The following is a 26,590-nucleotide window of genomic DNA, read 5'->3' as shown; positions in this document are numbered from 1 at the left end:
AGAGAGATAATGAAGTTAACATAGGGTCATTACATTGGTTCCTGATCCCAAATTACTGAGGTCCCCTTACAAAAAGAGAAGATTAGGATTTACTGACACAACAGTTTGTTGTGCGCAAACAGGGGAAAGACCGTGAAAGGACAAAAATAGAAAGTGACCACATATAAGCCAAGAAGATAAACTAAACCTGTCAAAACCTTGATTTTAGATTTCTAGCTTCCTCAGCTATGAGAAAACAGATTCCTGTTGCTTAAGGCACCCAGTCTGTAACATTTTGTTATGGCAGTCCTAACAAATTAATACATTTGGTTTATCATAGTCTGTTAATTTGTTACTCTGTTCATGGGCATTTGGGTTGTTTCTAGCTTGGGGTGTTTACAAATGAAGTTACCATATAAATTCATGTATAAATCTTTGTATAGACATAAGCTATTATTTCTGTTGGATAAATACCTAATATTTAGGCTTGGGTCATCCGGTGAGTGTTATAATAAACTGGCAAACGTTTTTTTCAAAAGTGGTTGTACTATTTTACATTCAGTATTTTATACTATTTTATATACAACAGTATGGGAGGGTTCCAGTTGCTCCATGTCTTTGCCAGATTTTAGTAATAACCAATCCTTTTAAATTTAGACATCCTAATAGGTATACAGTGGCTCCTTGTTGTGGTTCTAATTCGCATTTTCCTAATGACTAGTGACTCAGAACATCTTTGGCATGCTTACTTACCATTGCTGCATCTTCTCTGATGAAGTATGTATTAAAGTTCTTACTTTTTATTGACATGGTAATTTTTTATTAGATACCTGACACTATAATTTTTACCTTTTTAAGGACTGATTATTTTTGTATTCCTACAAATATTTTTGGGTTTTGTTTTAGGGCACAGGTAAATTACATGGAAAAAGTTCAAGGCTTTTTGGATCTTGCTTTAAATTCTGTGATGTGGGCCTAGAGGGGCACTTTCTCTAGGGCTATTTTGTCCCACTATTGAGGCAAATCCCTTCTGAGTACTCTTCTGGATGTTCCGTATACTGTGACGTTTCTCTATTCTGTTGGGAAGAAATAGAAACTATCCTCAGTCCTGCCTGTTTCAGCCCCAGGGAAGGTTTCCTCTAATTCTTTGGAATCTTTCCTCAGACCAAGGTCACTTCCTCACAGGCCGGCATGAGTCAGTCAGCACTTAAGGACATACAGCAGGGGAACTATGCTACTCTCCAGAGTTCTATCCGCTCTGGTACTATCTCTTAAAAGCCGGCCGCTTTGGCCTCCTCACACATCCAGCTCTGTCTCCTCAACCCAGAGAAGCTGTCAGACATCTCCTGGGTTCTCCCTCCTTGTAACTGGCAATTCTACCCAGGCAATAAGCTGGAGCCATGATAGGTCTCACCTCACTTATCTTCTGTCTCTCAGGGATCACTGAACCTTGTAGCCTGATCATTCAAGATCTTGAAAATCATTTAAATATTTGGAGGGTTTTTATTTTTTAATTGCTTCGGATCAGAAAATAAACCCAATCCTGTTATTCCATTTTTTTCTGGAAGTGGAAGTCTATCATTTTTTCATATCTGCCTGGAATCCAAGGTCTCTGTCATATGAAATTTCTATACTGGTTAAAACAAAGATTGGCAAACATCCTGAAAAGAGCCAGAGAATAAATATTTTAGACTTTGTGGGTCATATATGATCTCTGTTATTCTTAAAAACAAACAAACAAACAAACAAAAACCTTTAAAGATGTAAAAGATTGTAAAACTCTTCTCATGGGCTGTGTAAAAATAAGCCATGAGCTGGATTTGACCCATAGGACATCGTTTGTTGACCTCTGAATTAGGATAATGTAGCCTCTGTAAAAACAAGCTTAAAATCTCACTATATTAATAGAGTGAATAGAGTGAATTATTTATTTTTCATGCATATCCAAAATAGGTATTCTTGATTATCAGGCATCTACTTTTCCTGTCCAAGTCATGATTCAGGGACTTCGCTACCTTGTATCTCATACCTCCTTCATTTTCCTCACCAATCTTCCAAGATCACCATCAGAGCAGAAAGAATACGGAGGACAGCATGAGGGAGGTTCCTGTGAGCAAGTCCTGCTGGGTATACATAACTTCTAACCATCCTTCATTATTCAGAATTCATTCATCTAAGCACGTCTAACTGCAAGAGAGGCTGGGAAACCTAGTTTTACTGTGTAACCAGGAAGAAAAGGAAATGGGCTTGGGTAACAGCTAATCTTCATTATAATGCCCAGTGGATTTCAGTAGTCATGCCCCAATTATCCAAAGTATACACGGCCTCTGCCAGAACATTATTCAACCTGTTGGTACCATGCATAATATGCCAGATGATGAGTTTCCATAGCTCCTATGATAATTACAGCCCATTATGCTTTCATCTTTCTCTGAGTTCTCAGCTCCTCAGCACAGTATTAGCATTCCTTCAGGAGTGATCATGACACACCCAGTCTTGGAGGCTCCACCCTCCCTTTCTCACATCCCTGTCACGGCGTGAAAGAAGCCAATGCAAACGTGACTCCAGTCAAGCTCATGCTTTAAATTAATGGCAGGATTTCTAAAAGAATTTCAAATCTCCTTCCCACGGTGATTTTTCCATCCTATCCTGTTGCCTCTCCCGAAAGTATTGATAGCCACGAACTGGTCTGTGTTGTCTTCAAGGAAAGAAGTCGTGTCTTACTAATAATCTTATTGCTGGTGTCCAGAACAGAGCTGAGGGCTTAAAAAGATTTTCTGTATAAATTTAGTGTCTAACAGTGATTGTTATGCTAGTCTACACTTTGGGAGTCAGTCACCATTCCCTAAGTTTAAATTCCCTAAAAGTTTTCTCACCTCCACCAGGGACCTTCCTGTAATGCACCTTGTTATCAGCTGTGAATTGTTCAGGTGTATAACTCTATTAGCGCACATTATTAAAACAGTGAGTATTTCAATTTAACTCAAGTACCAAGGCCATGAAAATAAATAGCATTTCATTTGTTAATGTACTTTAGAAAGGAACTCTGGTGATAGCAAGGGGTATCTTGAGAGCTGAAGATAAGTAAGACTGACTTAACCCGACCCCACCCCAGAACACATACCCCACCCCGACCCCAGGCAACTTTGTAAGACAGTCCAAAGCCCTCTCCAAATTTCTGCCAATTCACAAGAATTTGTGTTCTTATGCCACCCCCACCCCAGGTTCCTAGGTCCAGTTGCAGCACAGTCTCTACTCCACTCCAACTATGTGGCACGAAGTCCCCTCACTACTCCACACATGCCCTTTAATATGCCAGGTCCTCTCAGAGGTGCATCTCCCTTAAGGCGGAGGAGCTGATGGCCCTTTCAACTTCAGAGGCTCTCAGCTGCACAGAGTCCCTTCTAAGAGCCTGCCTCTGTTTGCTCTGGGCTCTTCTTCCCTTTCCCAGAAAGAAGGTTTTCCAAATTATGTCACTTCAGGCCTCTGAGGATCTGGCTTCAATGATATCAAGCACTCCTAGATACTTTAGCAGACAGGCTGGTAGCTTCAGGAGGCAAAATCACTGACTTGGGGTGTCCGGGGGGCTCAGTCAGTTAAGCATCTGCCTTTGGCTCAGGTCATGATCTCAGGGTCCTGGAATTGAGTACCAGGTCAGGCTCTCTGCTCAGCGAGGAGTCTGCTTCTCCCTCTCCCTCTGTGCTCACACTCTACCTCAAATAAATAAATAAAATCTTGAAAAAGAAAGAAACAAAGATAGAAAGAGAAAGAAGGAAACAAACAACCAAACAACCAAACAAACTACCGACATGACCTAGGGTCTACCCCAGGCCTCCTTGCTGGCTCCCCTTTCTCTTCCTTTCCATCATTGATTTATGACCTCTTTCTCTCTCTTTCTCTCTCTCTTTTTTTTTTTCCTTCTAAGGGGTGAAGGATCCTTCCCTAATCTAACAGTTAGAATCTCTTATTCTTTGAGCATGGCCCTAAGGCTTCCATTTCCAACCCAAGCAGCTTATAAACATATTTCTTCCAAACAAATTCTTCATTACTCACTACACAAACATTGGCTAAGAAGCTATAGGCTGTACAGTTCAGTCCTGCGTTATAAGGAGGGCATGATCCTCAGAGTCAGACCAGGTTCAATTCTGGCTGTGACCTTTCTAGCCAGATGACTGTGGACAAGACACTTAAACTCTTGGAGCCTCAGTATCTTTGTCACAAAATGAGGCAGTTGGACATGTACTGAATTGCGAGCTCCTTCGGGGCTGGGTTCTGTGTTACTCACTGGCATATAGTAAGTAAGTGCTCAATTATTATCTGTTGCCTGATTGACTTTAAAATAGAAGTAATTTTAAAGAATAAATAAAAAATAGGGATGCCTGGGTGGCTCAGTCAGTTAAGTGTCTGCCTTCAGATCAGGTCATGTTCCCAGGGTCCTGGGATGGAGTCCCACATCAGGCTCCCTCTGCCTGCTGCTCCCCCTGCCTGGCTCTGGCTCCATCTCTCTCTGATAAACAAAATCTAGAGATAGATAGATAGATGGACAGATAGATAAAATAAAATAAAATAAAATAAAATAAAATAAAATACCACATCACAAATGTGATATGATTAAATGCATAATAAGAGACATATAAAAATCCCCAAAAGTACTTAGTGAATGAAGCCAGTGCCCAGCCTCAAGTATCTCATATGAAACATTTTTGTATGGGAATAGTCTAGTTAAAGAGAAACTGAATAAAGTAAAAAACTCTAAAGGAGAGACACATGAGTGGTGCAGTTGAGCATCAAACTCTTAGTTTCAGTTCAGGTCATGATCTCAGAGTCCTGAAATTGAGCCCAGTGTTGAGCTTCATGCTCAGCAGGGAGTTGGGAGTCTGCTTGAGATTCTCTCTCTTCTTCTCCTTCAATCCCTACCCCCAAACCCTGCTCATGTTCTCTCTCTCAAAATAAATCTTTAAAGAAAAGAAAAGAAAGAAAAAACCATAAGACACAAAAAGACAATAGGGATAAACAGGAGACAAAGATGGTTATGATGTTAATTGGGGGCTGACTCTGACTTAGAGTCCTGATGTTTTAAGGGGAAAATACATGAAGAAGGTGACTTTGGCCTGAGCTACCAAGCACCCCTAAGAACACAGTGTTAGCCTAAGGCTTACCGACGGAGATGGGCACTACACGAGCCTATAAAATGCTACAAGAGCTTGGGGAGCAGAGGTGTCTTAGATCTACTTTTTGGTTTTTCTGTGCTGTATATCCTCCTTGGTCCCTGAAAACCTTTAGTTGTATTTACATTAAATACAACAGGGGCAAGAAAGCCCTTGGTCCACACTTGGGACAAGGAAGGACAGGAAAGAACATCTTTATGAGATGTTAAGAGGTGACCTAGAGCAAAGCTTCCTGAACTTTAATGTGGGGGAAAATCCCTGGATGGTTCACTGAAATGCAGGTTCTAATTCAGAAGGGTGGGGGTGGGGCTGGAAAATGTCCACCTACTGGTGGGAGCAGGGCACAGGGTGAGTAAGAAGAACCTTTAGAATGGAGTGTGGACAGCAGTTCCCAGGCGTGGGGAGGGTAGGGAGTGGGAGACCGTGACAAGGGATGATCAGGACAAGAAAGCACTCTCCAGGGACCCTCAGATATTCAATAAGGAATTAAATTTCCTTCAGAAGGGGAGTCAGTGTTGAAAACCTGGCACTGAGATTACATAAGGCTTTTTCATAATTTTTTTTTAACTTTAGTGCCTGCTACTGATTGTGCACAGATCAGCAGACATCAAAACACAAAAGGCAACAAACACAACATAAATAGAAAAAATATACTTTGTTTTGTAGCTTGGGTTATTATCATGATTTTATAATGCAGGCAGATAAAATAGTCATCTTTCCTGACTTTGAAATCGTTCGTAGCTTGTCTAATGGAATCGAGCTCATCACCATAATATTATATTCCATAAACTGCATTAAAAACTCCCAAATATTCTGCACCCAGAAGGCATTGTACCATTTCAGGTCATGGTAGGCATTTACATTCTTAGGGACTACAGAGTTTTAATGCATTCACAATTTCTTCTCTGAGAGTTTGGTTGGCATGTTTAATTATAAACACTATAAATAAATTTCATGTGGGTTTCCTTAAGTAATATAACAAAGAGGTTTAAAACTTCATGTGCTAACCTAGACCGATCCTCCCACATTTATCACTAAGAAGAAAAGCACCAACCTTGACACACCAACACCACGGAAAGTCATTCCCATTCTGCACCATCAGCACTGGTCCTGAAACCAATCCCAGGGCCCTGATTAAGTCAGTGACCAATCCCCTGTGAAGAGAAACACACACCAAAGATGAATGTCTATCTCTGGAAGAAAATGTGGACATCACATCAATATCCTGCAGTATGTGCTGCCAAAAACAATTACAGAGTTTTTGAAAAATCAGGCATATAATTTGTTGTTTATTGTGCAATCGGCTATTTTCTATACAAATATAAATTGTTGGACCAACTGCTCATCATTAAGTTGATACATTTGGGATAGAATTAACCATTTTAAATAAAAACAGAATCCTAATTGTCAAAACCCTTAAAGGTCAACTAATTCAAGCCCACAGTTGATGCTTGAATGCCATTTTCACAGGTAGCCACGGAGCTTGTGGCCTGTCACTTCCAATAATGGGTGGTCTTGTCTATTCTGGGACAGTTCTGACTGTGAGAACCTAAGTAGAAGCAAAATCTGTTTTCCTGTGTCTTTTATGCAATGGTTTTAGTTTTATTCCTTGGACCCATAAAACAATCTAATCTCTCTTTCACATGACAGCATTTCAGATATTTCAAAATGCTGTATTTTTTTCTGCCTTTTAGTTTTCTCTTTCACTTTGTAAATAGCTCCTCTTAAGGTCATTAACTGCGCCTGAAGTGGCATTGTGTCAAATCCTTTGTAATCCTAAATGTACCATTGGGATGGATAAAGTAAGTCTAAACAAGAGACTTCTTAAGGTATTAACAGATGTACATTCTATATGCAAACGCTGGGTTAAAAAGTCAAATAGACTTCTTTGTTACAGGAATTTAGAGTCTTTAATATGCTGGTAGGCATATGAAACTCTAAGAGGAAATAATGTAAAGTATTTCCCAAACAAAAATTTTTTAACAGTAACATAGGGAAAGCACATGGATTTACAAGTCCTATAAGCAACATTAGCACTTCCTATGTGACCTTGGGGAAATTCCTTAACCTCTCAAAGATTCAGGTTTCTTCTTTTGAGAAATTCCAATAATAACTCCTATCTCCACGTTTGTGGAGAGAACTATAGATAAGGTAACATATCTTACACCATGTCTAGCCCATAGTTAGTGCTCAAAAGATGGTAGTAATTTTTATATTCTTAGATTATGCCAATGAATTACAACCTCTTTCCAAATTAATCATATCAAATATAACTATTTCCAAATGTAAAAATAAAGGAAATTCCTCTGAGTGTTTGCATTATATTCTTACTTCATCCTTCCTTAAAGGAAACACTCCCAGATATTCCCGCCTCCTCAAAGCAGTAAAATAAATGTGGTTGCAAAACATGCTGGGATTTATAGAAAAGGAAGGAGGAAACTCAGGAAGTCTCTGAGGGCTATGTATACTGGATCTCTACCAGAATTAGATAGGTTGCCTCCCCAATTGCAGTATCTTCCCACCCCTTGGAAACAAGAAGCCAAGAAAGAGTTGTCGGCTTTAAGAAGCACAGATTCGTACTTCCCCAACTCTGTCTTTGCAAATTACTGTAACTTATTTTAAAATGAATCCTGTTGGTTTGGGGGGTATTTTTAGGGAGAGTGAAACAGAGTTAGCAGCAGGAAAAGCTAGTGGACCAACAATGAGTAAGATAGATCTACCTTGTTGGCTAATGTAATGACTCAATGAAATACTGTGGTAAAGCACCTAGGACTGGAAAAAAAAAATCAAATATTGCCATGATCACCACCACCATCATCATCATCCCCAACAGAGAAGGGGGAAAGCACCCCTTCTTAACATACTGTGGAAGTAAGCAGGAGGCAGAAATTTGATCTCCCAGTGTAGTAAGCAGAGCGACCAGGGTAGAAAAAATCCTGACTAGAAGTCCGTTCCAGTGCCAGCTCTGCCTCCAGTCTAGCTGTGTCACCTTGAGAACGTGATTCTTTTGGCCATGAGATCTTCAGTGTTCTCTGTCTTTTCCTTGAGTCCTTCCAGCTCCAACATTCTGAGCCTGGAACGTGCCCAGGTACGGACTGTGAAGGTAGGGGTTGGCATGTTTGGGGTCAAGAAGGGAAATATGACCGAGAGAAAGGAGGAGAGCTAAGCACAGCTCACCAGGGGCAGCTTTCAACCACAGAGTTCCCAGTGGGAAAGCAGGGTTGCCAGGAATGACCTGCTGAAGGCAAGCCTCCCCCACCACACACACAAAGAATGTCCTCCTGGACACTGCTCTGATCACAGTGTGTGAGCTGGTAGCTGTGTGTGTACGTAAAAGAGAGAGAGAGGAGAGAGAGAAAATGTCAGTCTTTACACATTGCCAGATAAAATTGCAAGATACCCAATAAAATTTGAATTTCAAATACTTTTTTTTTAACTGTAAATATGTACCAAATACTGCACAGAACATACTTACTCCAAACATTTTCCATCATGCATCTGAAATTTATATTTCACTGGGCACCTTATCGTTGTATTTGCTAAACCTGGCAGCTGAGTCCCAAGGTTAGCTGCTTATAAACAAACAGTGTGTACCTAGTTATTTTATACAATAAACAGAAAGACAGAAAGACAGAGAGAGAGAGAGCTCTTACCACTTGGGATTTTATGTAAGATCAGCCCCTTATATACACACTTGACTGGCACCTCTAGAAGCATCAGCTTTATTTGATAACTGGTCAAGGTCAGAGCATTTCCGGACATGGCATTGAAGGAATGTGCTTAAGTAGGAAAATCATTCCTCTTCCCTGCTCAGGTAGACAGCCTAGTTAGTACTGAGTAAATGTCTTTGGCATTAAACTATCTCGATCTAAACCCCACATCTTTGGTGATATGTGTGTGACCCTTAGCCAAGATATCAACATTTTGCGATCTCAATTCCCTCATTTGTAAAATGGGGATAATAACACCTACTTTCTAAGGCATTCCTAATAAGATTATCGAAATACTCAGAGAACCACAGATAGTAAGCACCCAACAAGGGTCACTGAGATGATTTTGATTTTTATATTAATTCACTCATTCTGCCTAAATGATTAATTTGACAGAATAAAACAAATTCATTTTGTCTAATCCCCACGGCTGATCATAGATAAGAAACACACACCACGTGCAGGATAGAAAAATTGTCTAAGGCAGGTGATAAGGAGGTTTAAAAAAGCAAACACAGTCCTGGATGTAGCCTCAAGAATTCCCGGTGGAGCAACTTGTTTATACATTTGGAGAAGCTGAGGAAAATATGTGGATTTTCAAACCGACTTGCAGGAATGGGAGAGGGTAAAGGCTGGTTTCCACCTCACTTCTCCTCCAGTTCTTTTAGGGAAAGACCACGTTCTACTTTTTGATCTTCAAAGTAAAAAATATACGATTTTGATAGGTATCATTTCACTATCTGCCATTATCTTTGACAACTATAATATGAACCTCTGTCCATAAACTGGAAAAACAAAAACAAAAACAAAAAAAAAGTAACTATTTTCCTTCCATCTACCTATTTCTGTTTCTGAGCCTCATTCTGCTGAATGCCAGAAACTTCATCCCAGTCACCTCAAAGTTCTGTCCCTGTCCCCTCTCTTCCCAACAGTTGCATCTAAAGTATACCTAGGGGTCTTAAAACATGCTAACGGAAGGCAGGGGAATGAAGGAAGGGTCTTCTTGTTCTGTGTCTTCACTGGCATATTTTCAGCCCTGAAACATTCCTTACCTACCTCCTCTGTAACCCTTCACCCATTTCAACTATTTGCTCAGAAAGTTATAAAACTACAGAGCATAACAAACAAGTGATTTCATGTTAATTGAATATTGATAAAGGAGGAGGGGAAAAGTTAATTGAGTTAATTAGTTGCTTAGTCGCTAAGGTAAATTTTCTCCTGGTTGGAAAGAAATTTTCTCAGGATTAGAGCCAGAGTTTAGAGAAAGGGATACATTATCAGCTTTCTGGTCTTAGAAAAAGTCTGAATAATCAGAGCAAGGTGGTGTGCAAGAAAGAGGCTCTATGAGTAAGAGTCAGCGAAGAGCTTCCCACAACAGGGTGACATCAGCCCCAAGAAAAAGCAATGAGCTCTCTTCCAGGAGAGAGCTAGCTAATTAGTGGGATCTGAGCACAACAGCTGAGTAAGGAAGCCATGGGCCCCAGAGCCTGGATGAATTCAAGCAGCAACAGAAAGGGCTACATTTTTAATACCCAATTACAAGTACTTCCCAGGGAAGCTGAGGGAAAATGCTGAGAAGTTTTACAGGTGAGAGAAAATAGATGTTTTCAAGAATACAGAAAGGGAAACAAAGTTGTTTCAGGTTGAGAGGATATTTCTAAGGTCAAAGGAAGTGATACTGCACTCGCCTTTTAAAGGAGCATTTATTTTAATCTTGATCTCGGATGACAAAAACCAAACAGTGATTACAGATAACTAATTACTCACTCTTATTTTAGTGATGATGTCATGGAAAAATTAAAATTTGCTGAATTGTGTGCCATGTCTGTCCCCTCACTTAACCTGTCTAAAAGACTCCGCTCACTGGGCTTTCTTCTTTATTTGCAGTCCCCCCAAACACTGTCCAGTGATAACTACCGAAATTACAGTTCATATGGCTAAAAGGAAGGGATCCTCTATGTAGTTTAAAACTGGCTTGGGGCAGCCTTCAGGCCCTAGAATCCTCCCCTGAGCATAAGAAGGGGAGACCAGAGCCCCCTACCCAACTTCTCGGTTCAGGTTGCATGAGATTTCAGTGATGGGACAAAGTGTAACCTGCCTTGAACTGGGCTCCATATATCCAACTGCCTGCTTGACATCTCCACTGGGAGGTCTTCATTTCACTTCAAAGGAAACTGTCCTCACAATCTTCCCTCCCCTAAAACAGACCATGTCCCACGGCCTCTTCTCTCTGGAGTCCCCACCAGCCTTCCCAGGGCAGGAACGTCCACGCTGTCCTTGGTAAGGTTCTTACTATGTCTTAATCAAGCCCCAATTTCTATTTTGTTCTATTCTCCAAATATATTTTTTTTAAATCTTCTCTTCCTGTAGATCTCCAGTTCAACCTCTGCAGTGTAAGTTATATCCCCTCTCATCTGCTAGAGCTTCCTATGTGACTAATGCACCCTCATCCTGTCTGTCTTGCCCGTCACTGTGCAACACTTTGGCTGGAGTGTTGGTTGTGCCATCCACATCAGATGAGGTCACCCTCTGCCTAAACGCTTCGACAGCTTCCTGCTTCTCCTAGGATGAGCCTCCTTGCACCACCCAGTCTGGTCATGGTTAACCTCTTAAGCACCCACAATCCTCACCACAGCCCCTTTCTCCCTTCACACAAGTCTGGTACTTGCACCCTTCTTTCTCTCAGGGCACCTACTTGATACTTGCTGAGCTGAAGCATACTTCCGCCAGAATCCTACCCAGGTCTAATCCCATGTGAGAGACGATGGAGCACCCTGTCTCTCCCCTGTATCCTTTCTCCCCTTGTGATCTTGTATCTGTTTCTCAGATGATTAGACAAAACATTACTCTGACCTACTGGAGTAAAAACTTAGGCTCTGTTACGGGTTGCTCTATGTACCCTCAAGGAAGATACGGTAAAGTCCTAACCCCTGATACCTATGAATGTGATCTTATTTAGGACTAGAGCCTTTGTAGACTTACATGAGGTAAGATGAGGTCATTAGAGTTGGCCTTAATTATACTGTCCTTATTAGAAGAAACAAATTTCCTCACAGCCCCTAACACACAGGGAGGACACCTATGAAGACACAGACATGGAGGGAAGATGGCCAGAGACAGACTGGAGTTTTGCCACCACAAACCAAGAACACCTGGGGTGACCAGATGCTGGGAAAGACAAGGAAGTGTCTTCCCTAGAGGCGTTGGAGAGAGCATAGCCCCTAAAGACATCTTGACTTCGGACTTCAAAACCTCCAGAAATGTGAGGGAATACATTTCTGCTGTTTTGAGCCATCTGGTTTGGAGCACTTGGTTGCAACAACTCTAGGAAATGAATACAGACTGTATGCCATAAGAGGCAGAGATCTTAGGTATGTTTACTCCTCGGTGCCTTCCCATCCTGCATCACAGTGCCTGGTTACCTCATCTCTTTCAGTACCCACAATCTTCAAAGAGAGAAGGTAACTTTCGCAATCACCTGAGAAGCTTCTACAAAGTTTTCTGGCCCACCAACAAAGTCCATCCCACCTCCACAAGGGTTCACCCACATGGCTCTGAAACATTAATAAGGAAAGAACAGCTCCATCCCTCAAAAGGTTTCTCTAGCCAGGATCACCTGAGTCACCCAGGCAGAAGTCCCTTCTCTCCCTGAATGATCTGAGTCATTGCACAATGGTCTGCTTCACTTTGGTTGCACAGATACTGAGCTTTGCACATAAGGTGTGGTAACTGGTTAGCAGCCAGAGAATACAAAACACGTGTCTCCAAAGCTTGTGTCCACAAAAATGGGTCTATTTAAATTCAAGTGAGATGCAGCCCTCAGAGTTCATTAAAGATGGGATTGGGAGGGAGACAAACCGTAAGAGATTCTTAAGCTCTGGAAACAAACTGAGGGTTGCCTGGGGTTAGGGACATGGGTAGGGATAGGGTAGCTGGGTTACGGACATTGGGGAAGGTATGTGCTATGGTGAATGCTGTGAAATGTGTAAGCCTGATGATTCACACATCTGCACCCCTGGAGCAAATAATACATTATATGTTAATTAAAAAAAAAAAAACCAACACTCTAAATTATCAGTTACTAAGCACTGAAAGATGATGCCACCTTTGTCTACAAATCTAGTCTGAGAAAACAGGAGTCCGTGAAATGGGAGTAGCAAACCCAGAAACATACGAGGGTCCACAGGTACTGAATTCATAGAACAGAGCAGGAGTCAAGGACCACTGGAGAAAATACAAGACATGTGGAGTTAAAATAAATAAATAAATAAATAAATAAGCAAGAGCAAGTTATGGTACAGTATGTCTAGTACATTATACATTTTTAAATAGAAAAAGCAAATCTATATATGTGCCTATGTTTAGGTAATCACCAAAAAAATGAGAATTAAGAAAATAGGGATGTCTGGGTGGCTCGGTGGGGTAAGTGTCTGCCTTCAGCTCAGATCATGATCCCAGGGTCCTGGGATTGAGCCCCACTTCAACTCCCTGCTCAACAGGGAGCCTGCTTCTCCCTCTGCCTGCTTCTCTATATGTGTGTGCTCTCTCTCTCTCTTTCTCTCTCTCTGACAAATAAGTAAATAAAATCTTTAAGGAAAGAAAGACTTGGGAAAATACATGGCGGTATGTGAGCGGCAGAAGAAGCAACATGAGAAGACTTCATTGTTCCCTCAGATATACCCGCATCTTTTGAATTGTCCCAGGGAGAAGTGATTCGTTCGCGAATTCAAGAGACCAAAGTTTAAAAATTGCCACCAACAAAACAAGGTAAAATATTTGTAAAAGTAAAATATGTTCTCTTCATATCCAATCCCAAATGATACGGGAGTCTGAGGTGACCAGACCTCATGTTGGCTCTGTTAAACTTCTATCATTTTCTCAGGTAAGAATAATTAAGTTGAGGGGGGAAAAGGCAGAAGCAAACAGGTGTCACTTCCCGTCTGTGTGAGGGGCCCCTTCCGGCCAGCCTGCCGCAGGGAGGCCTCTCTGCAAATGCACACGTTGCTGAGAAACCAGTGATTTGGATTCCACCCCCTCCACCCCAGAAAACAAACACATAAATAATACATTTGGTGCCAAAAGAAAATCCTATCGCCTTGATTCAGAGGCTTACATTTAGCAGAAGGCTGCCACAGTGTGCAATATTTAGGTGGTTGGTAAGAGTGACTAAAGTCTTAATGTATCTGATAATGCCAAGTGTGAGGAATTAGTCAGGCCTGGGCTTGCAAGCAGCAGCATTTTAATGATTTATTGAATTTCTCTTAAGGTCAGTAGTTTATGATTTGCCATTTTAAAAATGCACTGTAAAAAAAAATAGATGTATATTTTGCTTTACAGGAACTAAAGAGTTTTCTAAATGCATTTTTTAAGAGGAGAAAATCAGTACAAATAGCCACCGCCAGCATACCCCGTGTCTAACCTAATCACACAAACCCCAGCCCAGATAAGCTGCTTTCTGAATGTTATTGGTAGAAATATGGTTTTCAGAAGGAAAAGAGACCGTCCCTGGGTCAGAAAGTTCGTGTTATCAGCTTGCAGCATTATTCCCGTTGTAGAATTTTTACCTCTGGGACTATTATTTCAATTCCAGGGTGCAGGAAATTCAGAGTTGGCATCAACAGTCATCTCACTCAGAGCCTTCAGTGCACTTGGTCATATTCTGGTGCCTGTGTGGCACACACGCCTCCCTTCAGGAGTCAGTGTCATGGGTAGAAAATAGGAGAGTTCCTCAAGAAGTGCTGCTGAGTGCTCCCGCCAGCCGCCCAGCTCTCTGCTAGAAGCCCCACCGAGGAAGACCCAAATCTCTCCCAGCAGGCTGTGATCCCTCATCCAGGTGGAAAAATAGGGTAGCATCTCACATGAAAACCAACCAGGGAGTGAGAACTTGTGGCAAAATTCACACCCCCTGACTCCAGCTGAAAACTACCCCCTGCCCCGACCATGCTGCCTTCAAATATCTATTAAAGTATTTACTATTTAAATAAATGCGTACTCCATGCCCACCATGCACCTCTGGGAGCGACAGGCAGTGTGTGGGGACATGGTGGAGAACATTTAGGATCCATGGCAGGTGCATCTAATCCAGGCTGGGCCATGTCACAAATCTGAACTTTTAGGTGGACGCACACAGCACACAGAAAGGGCAAGTTCCTAGAGAGTAAAATACCCATGTGATGGGTCCAAAAATCAGAGCCTAGAGCTCAGTAAAGCCTGAGGTCTCTGGTATGGGTGGACAAACACTGTAAAGAAAGAACTACTGAGAGACAAGGCTGAGAAAGATGCTGAACTCTTTCTGGAATTCTGCCTAACAATGGGAAGCATCCATATGTGAAACATAGGGAAGTCACAGGGTCACATCTGAATTCCAGTACACGTCCAGGCTGCAGTGTGGACACTACATCAGAAGGACCCATCATAGAAATCCAGAGGATAAATTCAAGTAGTGGGAATGGGGAGGGAAGGAATGAGACAGAATTGTTATTTAGGGAATAGAAAGGACAAGCCTTGCTAATTGCTTGAATGCAATAATAGGGAAGTAAAAAGGAGCCAAACCAGACTCCCTGGTTTCTGCTTTGGTCATCTGAGTAAAAGAGACGCCATTCATTCATAAACATGAGAACGTATTGGGAGGGGCAAGCTTGAGGCAGAAATCCAGGTTTACATTTGTGCTAACAGGATGCCCAGGGAGGGAGAGTTTTAAAATAATTACACCAGGCTTTTACCATCTGGAAAGAGAAAGTCTCCTTGGGGGAAGATGTTGATGTTTTTCTGGGAAGAGTAGCCTGGCTGTTTTGTAAAACTTAGAGTTGAAAAGTACCCCCTTGCTTTGAGGAAAAACTTCCCCTCCCAAAGCTTGGGAAGGAAAGGCAGTCCCTCCCTTTATATATGAAAAAATAAACCAATTCGCTTAAGGAACCCTGAAAACTTCTGAGAGAAAATTACTCAGGTTCTAATTAAGACTCAAGAGTACAGACAGCACTGGGCAAGGATGGGCGCCATGGCCAAGTCTAGAGTCAAGACTCCCAGTCTTCCTGGAAAGAACTCACAGGAACAGGATCTTCTGGTCTTGCTATCCATCCTGTCAACCCCCAGACCTGTTAAAAATGGCCAACTTCTGCACGGGGTTAGACTGAAGTTGGAAATCATTCTCTCCTGTGCCACGTGCTAGTGAAGAGTGTCTGTGAGTGTGAGCTGGAACCCTGGAGCCCATGACATGTCCACTGAGGCTTGGCAAGGGTCATACGACGGATCCAGCACAGGGAAGGGACAGACATCACTGGGACAGTGCAGGAACAGCTTTCACCAGTGACACCATATGGTAATGAAAGCAATGACAAGAGAAAATCTCTATAGACATCAGGTAGGGACTCTCTTTGGTCAAAGTTAATGTTGGAACATTCTGGACAAATCAGGGCCAATAAGAAGTCCAAGAGAGAGGGCTTGGAATCTCTGTTCATAAAGGCAGATGGGTATTTGAGCTACTAATTGGAAAAGTAAGAGCTCTGACTCTGTATGCACTGAAAACTAGTAAAGTAGTGCCCACTGCTTACACATTGCTACAGTAACAGAGTTGCTGCACATTTTAAGCAATATTTCAAATCTATAGAAGACAAAGAAATCAATGCATATATCAAAATATCAAACGTTAATATATTCTTACGTGATTTTTCAAAGTACTTTTGTAAATGTGAGAAGCTTTTCTGCTCCGCCTCCTTTATTCTGGCCACACAACCACTTTTTCCTGTGCAGGATCCATTCTATGTGGTTTACATGGGGCTATTCCTATCCCAGAGGGCTGGGCCTAAGGTTCGTTTGAGGAATAGATGGATATGTGATCCAAAATCAATGAGAATCTTCCCCATAATTTTCCTGGGTATAAGGAGGAAGCTCTTTCTCTAGAGGGGATGTAGTCATCCAGCGTGAAAGAAAGGCAGCAGAGAGTAGCCATGCCTTCTTTCCCTGGTCTGTCTTTAGGGGTGGCACCTGCTGCCCTGAGACTCTGGCCCACTGGGAAGCCAGAATCCCATTGGAAGCGGAGTTGTCCTTCTCAAGTTTGAAAAAGAAAGGCAGAACCCAGAGTAAACAACACCCAGTAAAAATGGCATCGTTCTTGCCAGAAAAGGGCAATGGAGCCAATGAGTTCACCCAGTTTCAGACTTTATCTTATCAAGGGGCTTTTTCTCTTTTTGTTAAGGTTTCCTATATATATCAGTGTATTAATACATACTAAAACAATGAAAATCTGCTTTCCCCTAGTGTGTTTTATTACACAAGCCACATGTTTCACGGAAGGATTACAGATTCATGGGGCTGGCCCTGCGTCCCAGTGCAGAGCCTCAAACAAGCAATCATCCTCTTGCATGGAAATGCAGACTGAAATCTGATTACCGGATTTGCTCCTGGTCTTGTGTTGGCTGTAACAGAACACAGACATTATGCGCACACACACTCCTAAGTGTGTGCAGGATGTCTACTACATAAATATTCGTAATATTCACATATTTGTATATATGAATGTCTTTGCACATATACTGTGCATATAGCAAATGGATACATATATTATTTATCCGTCAAGAGCATCAGACAAACGAGAATCTGCTAGTCTGGAATTCCTAACTGGCATACTTTCTTGCTCCAAAGCATCCAGCGTTCCAGGTTTGCTAACAAAGCAGCAAATTAGCAAATTCTGTTTATTTTTTCCCATTTCTCTACCTGAGGAGGTGGAAGTGAGCTGTAAAGTCGTCAGAGGAAAAGGAACAATAAAGAGCCCAGATAACACATACACTGGATAATTCCTGTCTCTGTGATTAATGTAATTCTCCATACGTATATAGCAATCAATAAACAAATGTGAATGATAGATTATATTATTCCCCAAGTACAGACCCTGTGCTTGCTCATCCACAGTCCCTTAACAGAATGCCCTACACATGGTAGGCATTTAATAAGTATTTAATTAAATTGTATAAATGATACAACCAATCTTATTACTTCATAAGTAACTTGAGTTATCTCGGTTGATACCACGGCTACACAGCTAACTAGGTCTTCCTCTCCCCCTCCCTCATCTTCCAGCGTCCCCACTGTCAGCGAGAATTAGATCTAAGATGGCCCTACTCATTTGTAACCCTGAGGCCTTGTGTCTTAATGATGCTGAAAATAGCATGGATAATGGAGCAAGCGTGCCTAGGATTGGTCATTGACAGAGACATTTTTGCATGCTCAATATGCAGCTACGAGAGGCAACCTCTTGGAATCTCCATCCATTGTTTGAGCAGCTACAGTTTGTTAAAATCCAGCAGAATAGGAGTTAATTTTATTTAGTAGAAACAGGCTGAAAAGTAGCCTCCCCAGTTAGCATAGTTCTGCAATTTTACCATCCCATAGTGATAATGAAAAAACACCGTTCGTGAGTTTTCCTCTTTCATTTGGTTAAAACCCCCTCCTCCATATAAAATTAGATTCTATACTGATAGTATAATTACTGTATAATAGAGTTTGCTCAACTACTCAACACAAAATGCTTTGCTTTCATAGCATTTTAATATGAGCAGCATAATGGGCACCAGCTTGAAAATCAGCATGCAGAGAAGGAATCTAGGACCCCAAACGAGCCCGAGTTTGTAAAATTTGATTCAGCTGTTCAACAAACTAGTCAATTCTAACCGACTTGACATTTGGGTATCGAAAGTTTCTGTTCATCCTCATGTGTTTGGGTTCAAAAGAAAACGGCTTGGCTTCATTCACACCATAATATGGACCCCTGCCCTGGGGGTCTGGCAGGGCTCACCCTGGGTTTGCCTCCTAGCTTCTGTCTGCAGCAGGGGACGCTTATCTGCTCCGCAGTCATGGCCCTGGAGCACCGATATTGGGAAGTCAGATGCTCCCCATGATGCATCAGTTTTAAATTAAATTAGACTTTTCTATTTCTTCCACTAAACACTGCTTTTATGGACTTAATGGCTCTGTGTTGTACACCATACACTAAAACCATTTACTCCTTTGGGGATAAGAGATTAACACAAGTAATATAGTGAAACCCCTTATTTACATAATTGCAATTTTCCTTTTGCCATAATAGAGGTTTTTTTGACCTTTTAAATGTCCAATATTGCCAGAGTTAGCTTAGTCCGCACTGCACGCCACTTTATTCACTAATTTCTCTGAAATAACTAGTAAATTTCCCTATTGTTTGCTAAGAAACTACTAAAAGGCAACCAGTTCCTTTTATATATGTCCAATGGCTGTTAGTAAAAGAGCCCCACAAAGGGTTTTCTTCACTCATTTTCCATAGGGTAACAAATTTAGGAGAAGATAACTCCAAAAAAATTCTATGAGGTCATCACCTTCCAAAGTGTTTTCTGAAGTCCAAAGGACACTAAAATCCTGGAAATAGATTTCAATATCCATTATTTCAACATTTTTGCACCTGCAGTAAGGAAATTCCATGTAACTATTTTTGCTTGAGGCTTGAGATAGGTTTTAAATTATAAACATACACAAAAGCATAAATAGGTTTTATTAACTATAAGAAACATCCTATAAGTAGAGAACACAGGGATTCTCACTCAGCACCCCCTATACACACACTCTCCAACCACACCCCTCCGCCTGTGGCCCAGGGGCTGTAAGAGGAAGTGGCATGTACCCTGCTGGGCTGAGGCAATGAAAACCCTCTGTACAGCTCTCTGGTCTCCTCCCCGCCATGGTAACCAAAGGGGGCAGATTATTCCAGAAAGTATAACTGTAGATGCTGAAGCCCATAGTAGCCAGGTTCCAGGAGTGACTGTCTAACAAACTCTCATCTCTCCCACCACCTACAAAGGTCAGTGAGAAAGAAAGAAAAAAAAAATTGTTTTTAACCAAAATGTACTTAGCCTAGTCCAACTAAAGCAAAAAGCACAGATCTTTGGAGTGACAAAGACTCAGTCCATGACTGACTAGACTTTAATCAGGCTCCTCTAAGTGCTCAACCTTGGCATCCATCCTCATCTGGGCCGGTGTCACCCAGTTTTAGCAAGAATACCGCTAAGTCTGTTTAGAGCGAACCCCCACCCTCAAAATCTGATCACCCTCCCTGTCGGACCACGTGGCTCAGCCCCCACCATCCCCCAGCTGGTGTCTCATCATCCTGGCCTGCCTTCACAAGAACCCTCCCAGCCTCCCTCCCCAACATGCTTCTCTCAGTAATTTTCCATCCAGTGACCCTACCACCCTGCTCCTTGGCAATAAATCTCCACTTGTCCACGCTATATCTGGGATTGAACCCAGCTCTAGAAGGAAGTCTCTTTTCCCCTGTTGCAATAGTTTCTGAACAAAACTTGTTTGGACCATTTTACTGTCAAGCTCTGGCTTTCCTTTATAATCCCTTCTACTGCCTCTCTTTGTCCATCTACTCCTGCCACCTGGTCTTAACACACAACTTCTAGGCTAGATCAGTACGTCACCACAACCCTAGCAATTCTGTAAAGGAAAGTTTTTAGGAGCTTGTCAGTTCTCCCAAGTTTGTCAATCTATATTAAATCAAATAGAAATTCCAAGATTAAGTATGAAGCAAAATGTTGCTTGAAATTGACTTATGGGGAAAACACTCTACTAGCTTTTATCCTTAATAGTCCATGGATAGTTCTAAACCGCCAATCTTCACATATACTATTGCACCTGCACAGTAATGATTAATTACTGCTTTAATAGGAGCATCCATATGTTCATCACTGACACACTACTAAGCACAGAGGTTTGATTGAGTTAAGAGATGAAGGGATCATTGTTTGCAAAATGTAATCTTCCCTGGAGGCAGTGTCTTGTCTGTGGACACTCTATCGGGGCTCCCTGTCACTGTATTTTGATGGAGGAACACTCTAGCCAGAACTCAAACTGTCTCCCATTTGTTCATAAAACCTGGAACTGCAGAGAGAATTTGCTGAAAGAGCCACAGAAGAGTAAATTCCAGACAAATGTAAAACAATATGACAGAGGAGAATTTGGGCCAAAATAAAGCAACCAAATTCAACAGATCTAAAAAAGAAATTTTTTTTTTGGCCAAATAGTATATTCAGCTATAGATTCAAACAGCAAGCCTGCTGGTTCACTGTCAGCAAAAAATGCTAAATAGGGGCTAACTTGTCTTCCTGGAGAGTGAGGCACAGAGTCAAACTGAAAAACCACCTGAAGTTTGAACCACAAGCCAATTTAGATCAAGCTGAGCAAACAGACAGGTCTGCTGGCCAATTCCAAACCAAGTTATTTTTCAAAAAGTACAAAAAAAAAAAAAAAAGAAGAAAAAAAAGAAAAACTTTGCATGACAAGAAAAACCCAGAGCACAATTTTACAGACTAATAGCATACTTCCCATTCAGATCCAGCCTGGAGTGTGGCCTGACAGCTGTCCCCACTGTGCCTCCCAGCCCCCTAGCTTTGTTTTGCACTGATAAAATCAGAATAAAATGAAAGTCAAGGGCAGCCGGAGGATTATGGGGGCTAGGGAGGAGGGGATATTCCACCCACTTGGCCCAGGTTATAATGGAGGCTGTTACTGCTGAGAGCAGATCTGTACTTTTTTTTTCTTTTTTTTTTTTTTTTTTTTTTTAAAGCACCAGCTGAGCCTCGCTCTCAACTGCCCTCCACATGAGTCACTAACTAGCCACTGGGCGTGGGATTCTGGCAGCTCTCATCTCTGACACTCCTATCCCCCTCCCGTTCCTCCTCCTGTCTTCTGACTTTCTTCGGTGATGGAGGAACAACACTTTGAAATCCCTTTATAGGTTTCAGGAGATTGTTTACAAGTGACTCTTTCTGAAGGGGCTAGGAGTGTTTGCAAGGGACGGTTTGGTCGTGTGAGATTTTAAAATGTTAATAAACAGATTTGCTGGTGTCCTTGATACATGTGTGAGATGAGTAATCTCACTGAAGGATTTGGGGAGGGGGGCATTTTATGTATTTCCATCCCATATTTACCGAAAGGGAGAAGTTATACAGCATATGTGAACACAACAGTGGTATTTCTTCAAAATTTATTTTTGTGAGATTATTACCATACATCCACAATTTCTAATTTTCTACTGGGAATACACTATACTATATACATAAGAAAAAAATCATGTATTTGCTGTTTTGATGACACAACTGCTACAAAGCTAATTTGGTATCTCCCATTCCCTGAGTTACCATGACTCATTCGATTCAGGTGAGTTTGATAAATCTGGGAGAGGATGTGCCTTTTATGCCTGCAAAAGCAGTGATATATCTGGATCCAATTGTCCTTATCTACAAGAAGAGAGAACTGAACTCCAAGTACCTTTCTGAGCTAGAAAGCCTACCATCAGCAATGGCTGCGCCACAGAAACAAGATGATTCAGTAGGGTTTAAAAAGAAAATAAATCGCCTACCTTGGTAGGTAAAAAACAATATTTCCACGGACCACCCAAAAGAACCATTTTGCAAATACTCATTTAAGTAACTTAAGAACAATGATGCAGGTGTTTTGTCCTTAAATTAGATTGGAAGTTCCTTGAAGCTAGAACCAATGTCTCTAATCAAGACTGATATTTTCCAGAACAAAATCAGGAGGCATCTCTCATACTGCTGGGCAAATGGCCTATCAATGAAAAGAAGTTACTAGATCCACTGGAAAGAACCCTGGTCTCTGAGCACCCACCGCATAGACTGCTTTACACTGCGATTTCTACCGTCCAGAGGTTCCATGTAAGAGGCTTCTAAGGAGAGACAATGAATAACAATAGGCAGGCAAAGGTCCAAGAGCATTTTAATAGACGACTATGGACAGCTCCTAAAACCTTGCACTGGCTCTTTTTGGCCAGCAATATTTCTGTAAGAAAATGCTCCCTCCCTAGTAGTCTTTACAGAACACATGGCTTGAGCACTTGAGGATGGAGCCTGGGCTGCTGAGCCAAGTTGCTTGATCTTTGTATTGAGACCCTTCCCTGGCAAAGCCTGGTGCCAGATGAGCACTGATTTTGAGGAGACAGGGCTGGCTCTTGTTGCAAGGCAGCTCCGGGGAGCAGAGCCACAACACTCTAGGGAGTCGGCATGCACAATCTCAGTTTGCAATTCTATTTTGTCAGAACCAAAGGAGAACAGTGGGAACTGGCTTGGCTGCTTTTCCAGATGCTTTTGACCAAACAGGATACATAAAAAAGAAAGTCTGGCTTGACAAATGCAACAAAGAGAGAAAAGGGTTCTATTTGCCTTTTAATTTTAGCTAGGATGTAGAGTACTGATTATTCAAAAAAAAAAAAAAAGGTGGGGAGGAGGAACAAAAGAAAAACAACTATGAACAGTTTTTCTGCTTTCCTGTTGTAGTCCAGCAGCTTCATCTAGTCCAAGAGTCTAAGAGGGGCTGTTAGAAGCCTCAGGTTTTTGTCCCCAGTCACCACCATATCCTGACCTTGACACCTGATTTTTCCCCTGTGTCTCTCTATGCTGTCATTTTTATTTGTGGTCCTTCTCTACTTCAAATAGATGTCATGAAGACAAATGAAATGGCTCAGTGTTACCTCCTTCCCTATCCATCTGGCATTCTGCTGTGTGAGGACCACGCCAAGTTCTGGATGAGGAAACCACAGGGTTGTGGCAGAAATGTAAGGGGAAGGCTGGAGCCAGGCGGAGCGCGATAGGACACAGAGGCGGAGACACCCCCCCCCCCACGCTGGAACACCGACTAACCATAAACCTACACATCTTGGGTATATCCCATCCCCCCAAAGTACACATTCATGTGCTTGTGGGAACATCTCCGAGTCTCTCTGGATCCGACGGGTTCATTGCTGGTTGGACCCCCAGCAGCAAAATGACAAAGATTTACTACTGAGATGTTCTTCCTTTGACCAAGGAATGGTCTTTGCTAGTGTGGGCTGGCCCGTGGGTGCTGGTTCATCACCTAAAGCCCTAGCAGTGAATGAACTGCTCACTTCACTTCACTTGGGTCCAGCGAAAGTATTTCTGGAGCACCTCCTGGCTTGGACACATCCCACAGAGCTTAAGCAGACAACAGGAATGAAGTCCTCCCAGGGTCTGAACAAGGCAGGGCCCTCCTTCCCTTACACCCGGCCCCTCCCCTCCCCTCCTTTCCAGCTGCACGCACCCCTCATCACATGGTCCCTGAGGCTTCTCCACCATGGACACCCACGGGGGAAACAAATAGAAGGGGAAGAGGGAGAGTGATGCTGTTCTTTGTCAGTGTTAATTGTGAGCCAGTTATCTGATCTGCTGTGACTTGCTCTTTCTGGAAAGGTTTGCATAATTTGGCAATAGAATTCCAAGATTCTCATTTATTGTAAATTGTGCCTTTGCCAATTGCGTTTGTCAGGACTCCCCATTTCACCCCATGTCTCTGCTCTCCACTTTTGCAAATGCACTGATCTGTGAAAACGAATTAAACAGATTAAAAGGCAGCTTTTCTTATTCATTGGAAGAAAAATGGCAAACGCAGACACGGCACATCCTTGTGTATAGCTCCAGGAGGAAAAAATTACTTCAGACAAGAGGGTGGCCTGCCTTCCTGGGGAAACAAACCCAGAAAATGCTCTGTGACCCCAGGGAAGCTGTTCCTGGAGTCTAGAGCGGTGTTCTCCTTGATGACAGCCCACCATGATAATCCAATTATTAGGCTTTCAACAAACCTATATGACAATGACATCATATATTCTTATAATTAAAGTTGATCTTTATAAAAGTGATTCCTCTTTTTAGAGAGAGAGAGAGACACTGATAATGTTAAATAACTCTCATCTTATAGGCATCTCTCACAGATTGGCAGAGCAAAAACACTCAAAAAGAGATAGCATATAGAGGCCTCTTATCCACAAGGGAAGATATTCTAGGGGCCATTTTGACCCTCTCTGCCAGACCAGGGCCAAGCTAAAAGCAATCTTCAAAGGAGGGCCAGGCTCCTTCGGTCCCAAAGCTCACCATGGTACATCATGGGAGTTGAAGGGCTTGGACACCCAGTAAGCTTCCAACAGTGGTAGGAACTGAGGACACCCCGGCATGCCATCCTGCACAGCGCTGGTAGGCGTCAATCACAGTGTGAGCCTCATCTGGCTGGGAAGTACGCTGTGTGTATAGAAACTCAAGTGCTCACCCTGAATGCCTTTGTTAAAGAGTTCACACTTCAATTTTCTTATTTCTTTGTTTAAGATTGAGTAGAGGAAGAATACCTGGAAGAAGCAAAGACAGGAGAGAGGAAGCTTTGTTACCCAAGAAACACACTGCCCTCACCACCACTCTCAAGCTCTGGTTCTTAATTCCAAATGAAGTGTGCAAGGTCTGATAACCAGTTTCCCTGTCTCTAGGCTGGATAGCCCCAGGACCTGCTGCAAGGGTCATCATGAAGAATAAGTGGGATAAAGCATGAAAGATCCTAGGTTTTGCACCTATAGAATAATAAGTGCTCGTTTAAGGGTAGATATTATCATGGTGATTAGTGGTGTTATTTTCTTAAATGGGCTTAGGTGAACAGATGATGAACTCACCTATCTTATACCAAGGAGCGAGTAAGAGCTCTCCTCTGGAAAATGGGTACAAACATAGCCAAACCAAGTCATATCACAAGGCAGCAACCCTTCAAAGAATCAGCACAGCCCTCTTAAGGCAATGATGCCCAAAACCGGACAAGGGCCCCCCACCCAGAAGGAGAATTACAGAACAATATCCCTGATGAACATGGATGCAAAACTTCCACCAAGATACTAGCTAATAGGATACAACAATACATTAAAAGGATTATTCACCACAACCAGGTGGGATTTATTCCTGTGTTGCAAAGGTGGTTCAACATCCACAAATCAATGTGATATGCCACATTAGTAAAAGAAAGGACAAGAACTATATGATCTTCACAATAGATGCAGAAAAGGCATTTGACAAATTCCAGCATCCATTCTTAATCGAAACTCTTCACAGTGTAGTGACAGAGCAAACATACCTCAATATCATCAAAGCCATCTATGAAAAGCCCACAGCAAATATTCTCAGTGGGGAAAAACTGAAAGCTTTTCCCCTAAGGTCAGGAATATGGCAGAGCTGTCCTGTCCGCTATCACCACTGCTATTCCACCTAGTCCTGGAAGTCCTAGCCATAGCAATCAGACAATAAGAAGAAATAAAATGCATCTGAATCAACAAAGAAGAAGTCAAATTCTTACTCTTCACAGATGATGTGATGCTCTATGTCGAAAACCCAAAAGACTCCACCCCAAAACTGCTAGAACTCATATAGGAATCCAGTAAGGTGTCAGGATATAAAATCAAGATATGGAAATCAGCTGCATTTCTATACACCAACAGCAAGACAGAAGAAAGAGAAATTAGAGAGTTGATCCCATTTACAATTGTACCCCAAACCATAAGACACCTAGGAATAATCCTATTGAAAGAAGCAAAGGATCTATACTCAGAAAACTATAGAACACTCATGAAAAAAATTGAAGAAGACACAAAGAAATGGAATAATGTTCCATGCTCATGGATTGGAAGAACAAATATTGTGAAAATGTCTATGCTATCTAAAGCAATCTACACATTGAAAGCAACCCCTATCAAAATACCAACAATTTTTTTCACAGTGCTAGAACAAATAATCCTAAATTTGTATGGAACCAGAAAACAAACAAACAAACAAAAACAAGTAAGCCAAAGGAATGTTGAAAAAGAAAACCAAAGTTGGTGGCATCACAACTCCTGACTTAAATTCTATTACAAAGCTGTAACCATCA

The 26,590-nt window shown here is 41.9% G+C and overlaps 1 long non-coding RNA gene across 1 annotated transcript in view; it reads right to left on the bottom strand.

Moving 5' to 3' along the window:
* The window catches only part of LOC309863297, a 311,338-nt gene that overhangs the window by 8,971 nt on the left and 275,777 nt on the right, over positions 1-26,590 (bottom strand). Inside the window, exon 4 of the long non-coding RNA XR_014310975.1 lies at positions 6,202-6,301. This is a non-coding gene — a long non-coding RNA (uncharacterized lncRNA). The remainder of the gene's footprint in view (positions 1-6,201; positions 6,302-26,590) is intronic.

Source organism: Mustela nivalis, assembly GCF_964662115.1.
Source record: "Mustela nivalis genome assembly, chromosome: 1".
In the NCBI taxonomy this organism is placed as follows: domain Eukaryota; kingdom Metazoa; phylum Chordata; class Mammalia; order Carnivora; family Mustelidae; genus Mustela; species Mustela nivalis.
Note: the sequence above shows the minus strand (reverse complement) of the source record. Positions and strands in the feature narration are given on the sequence as shown.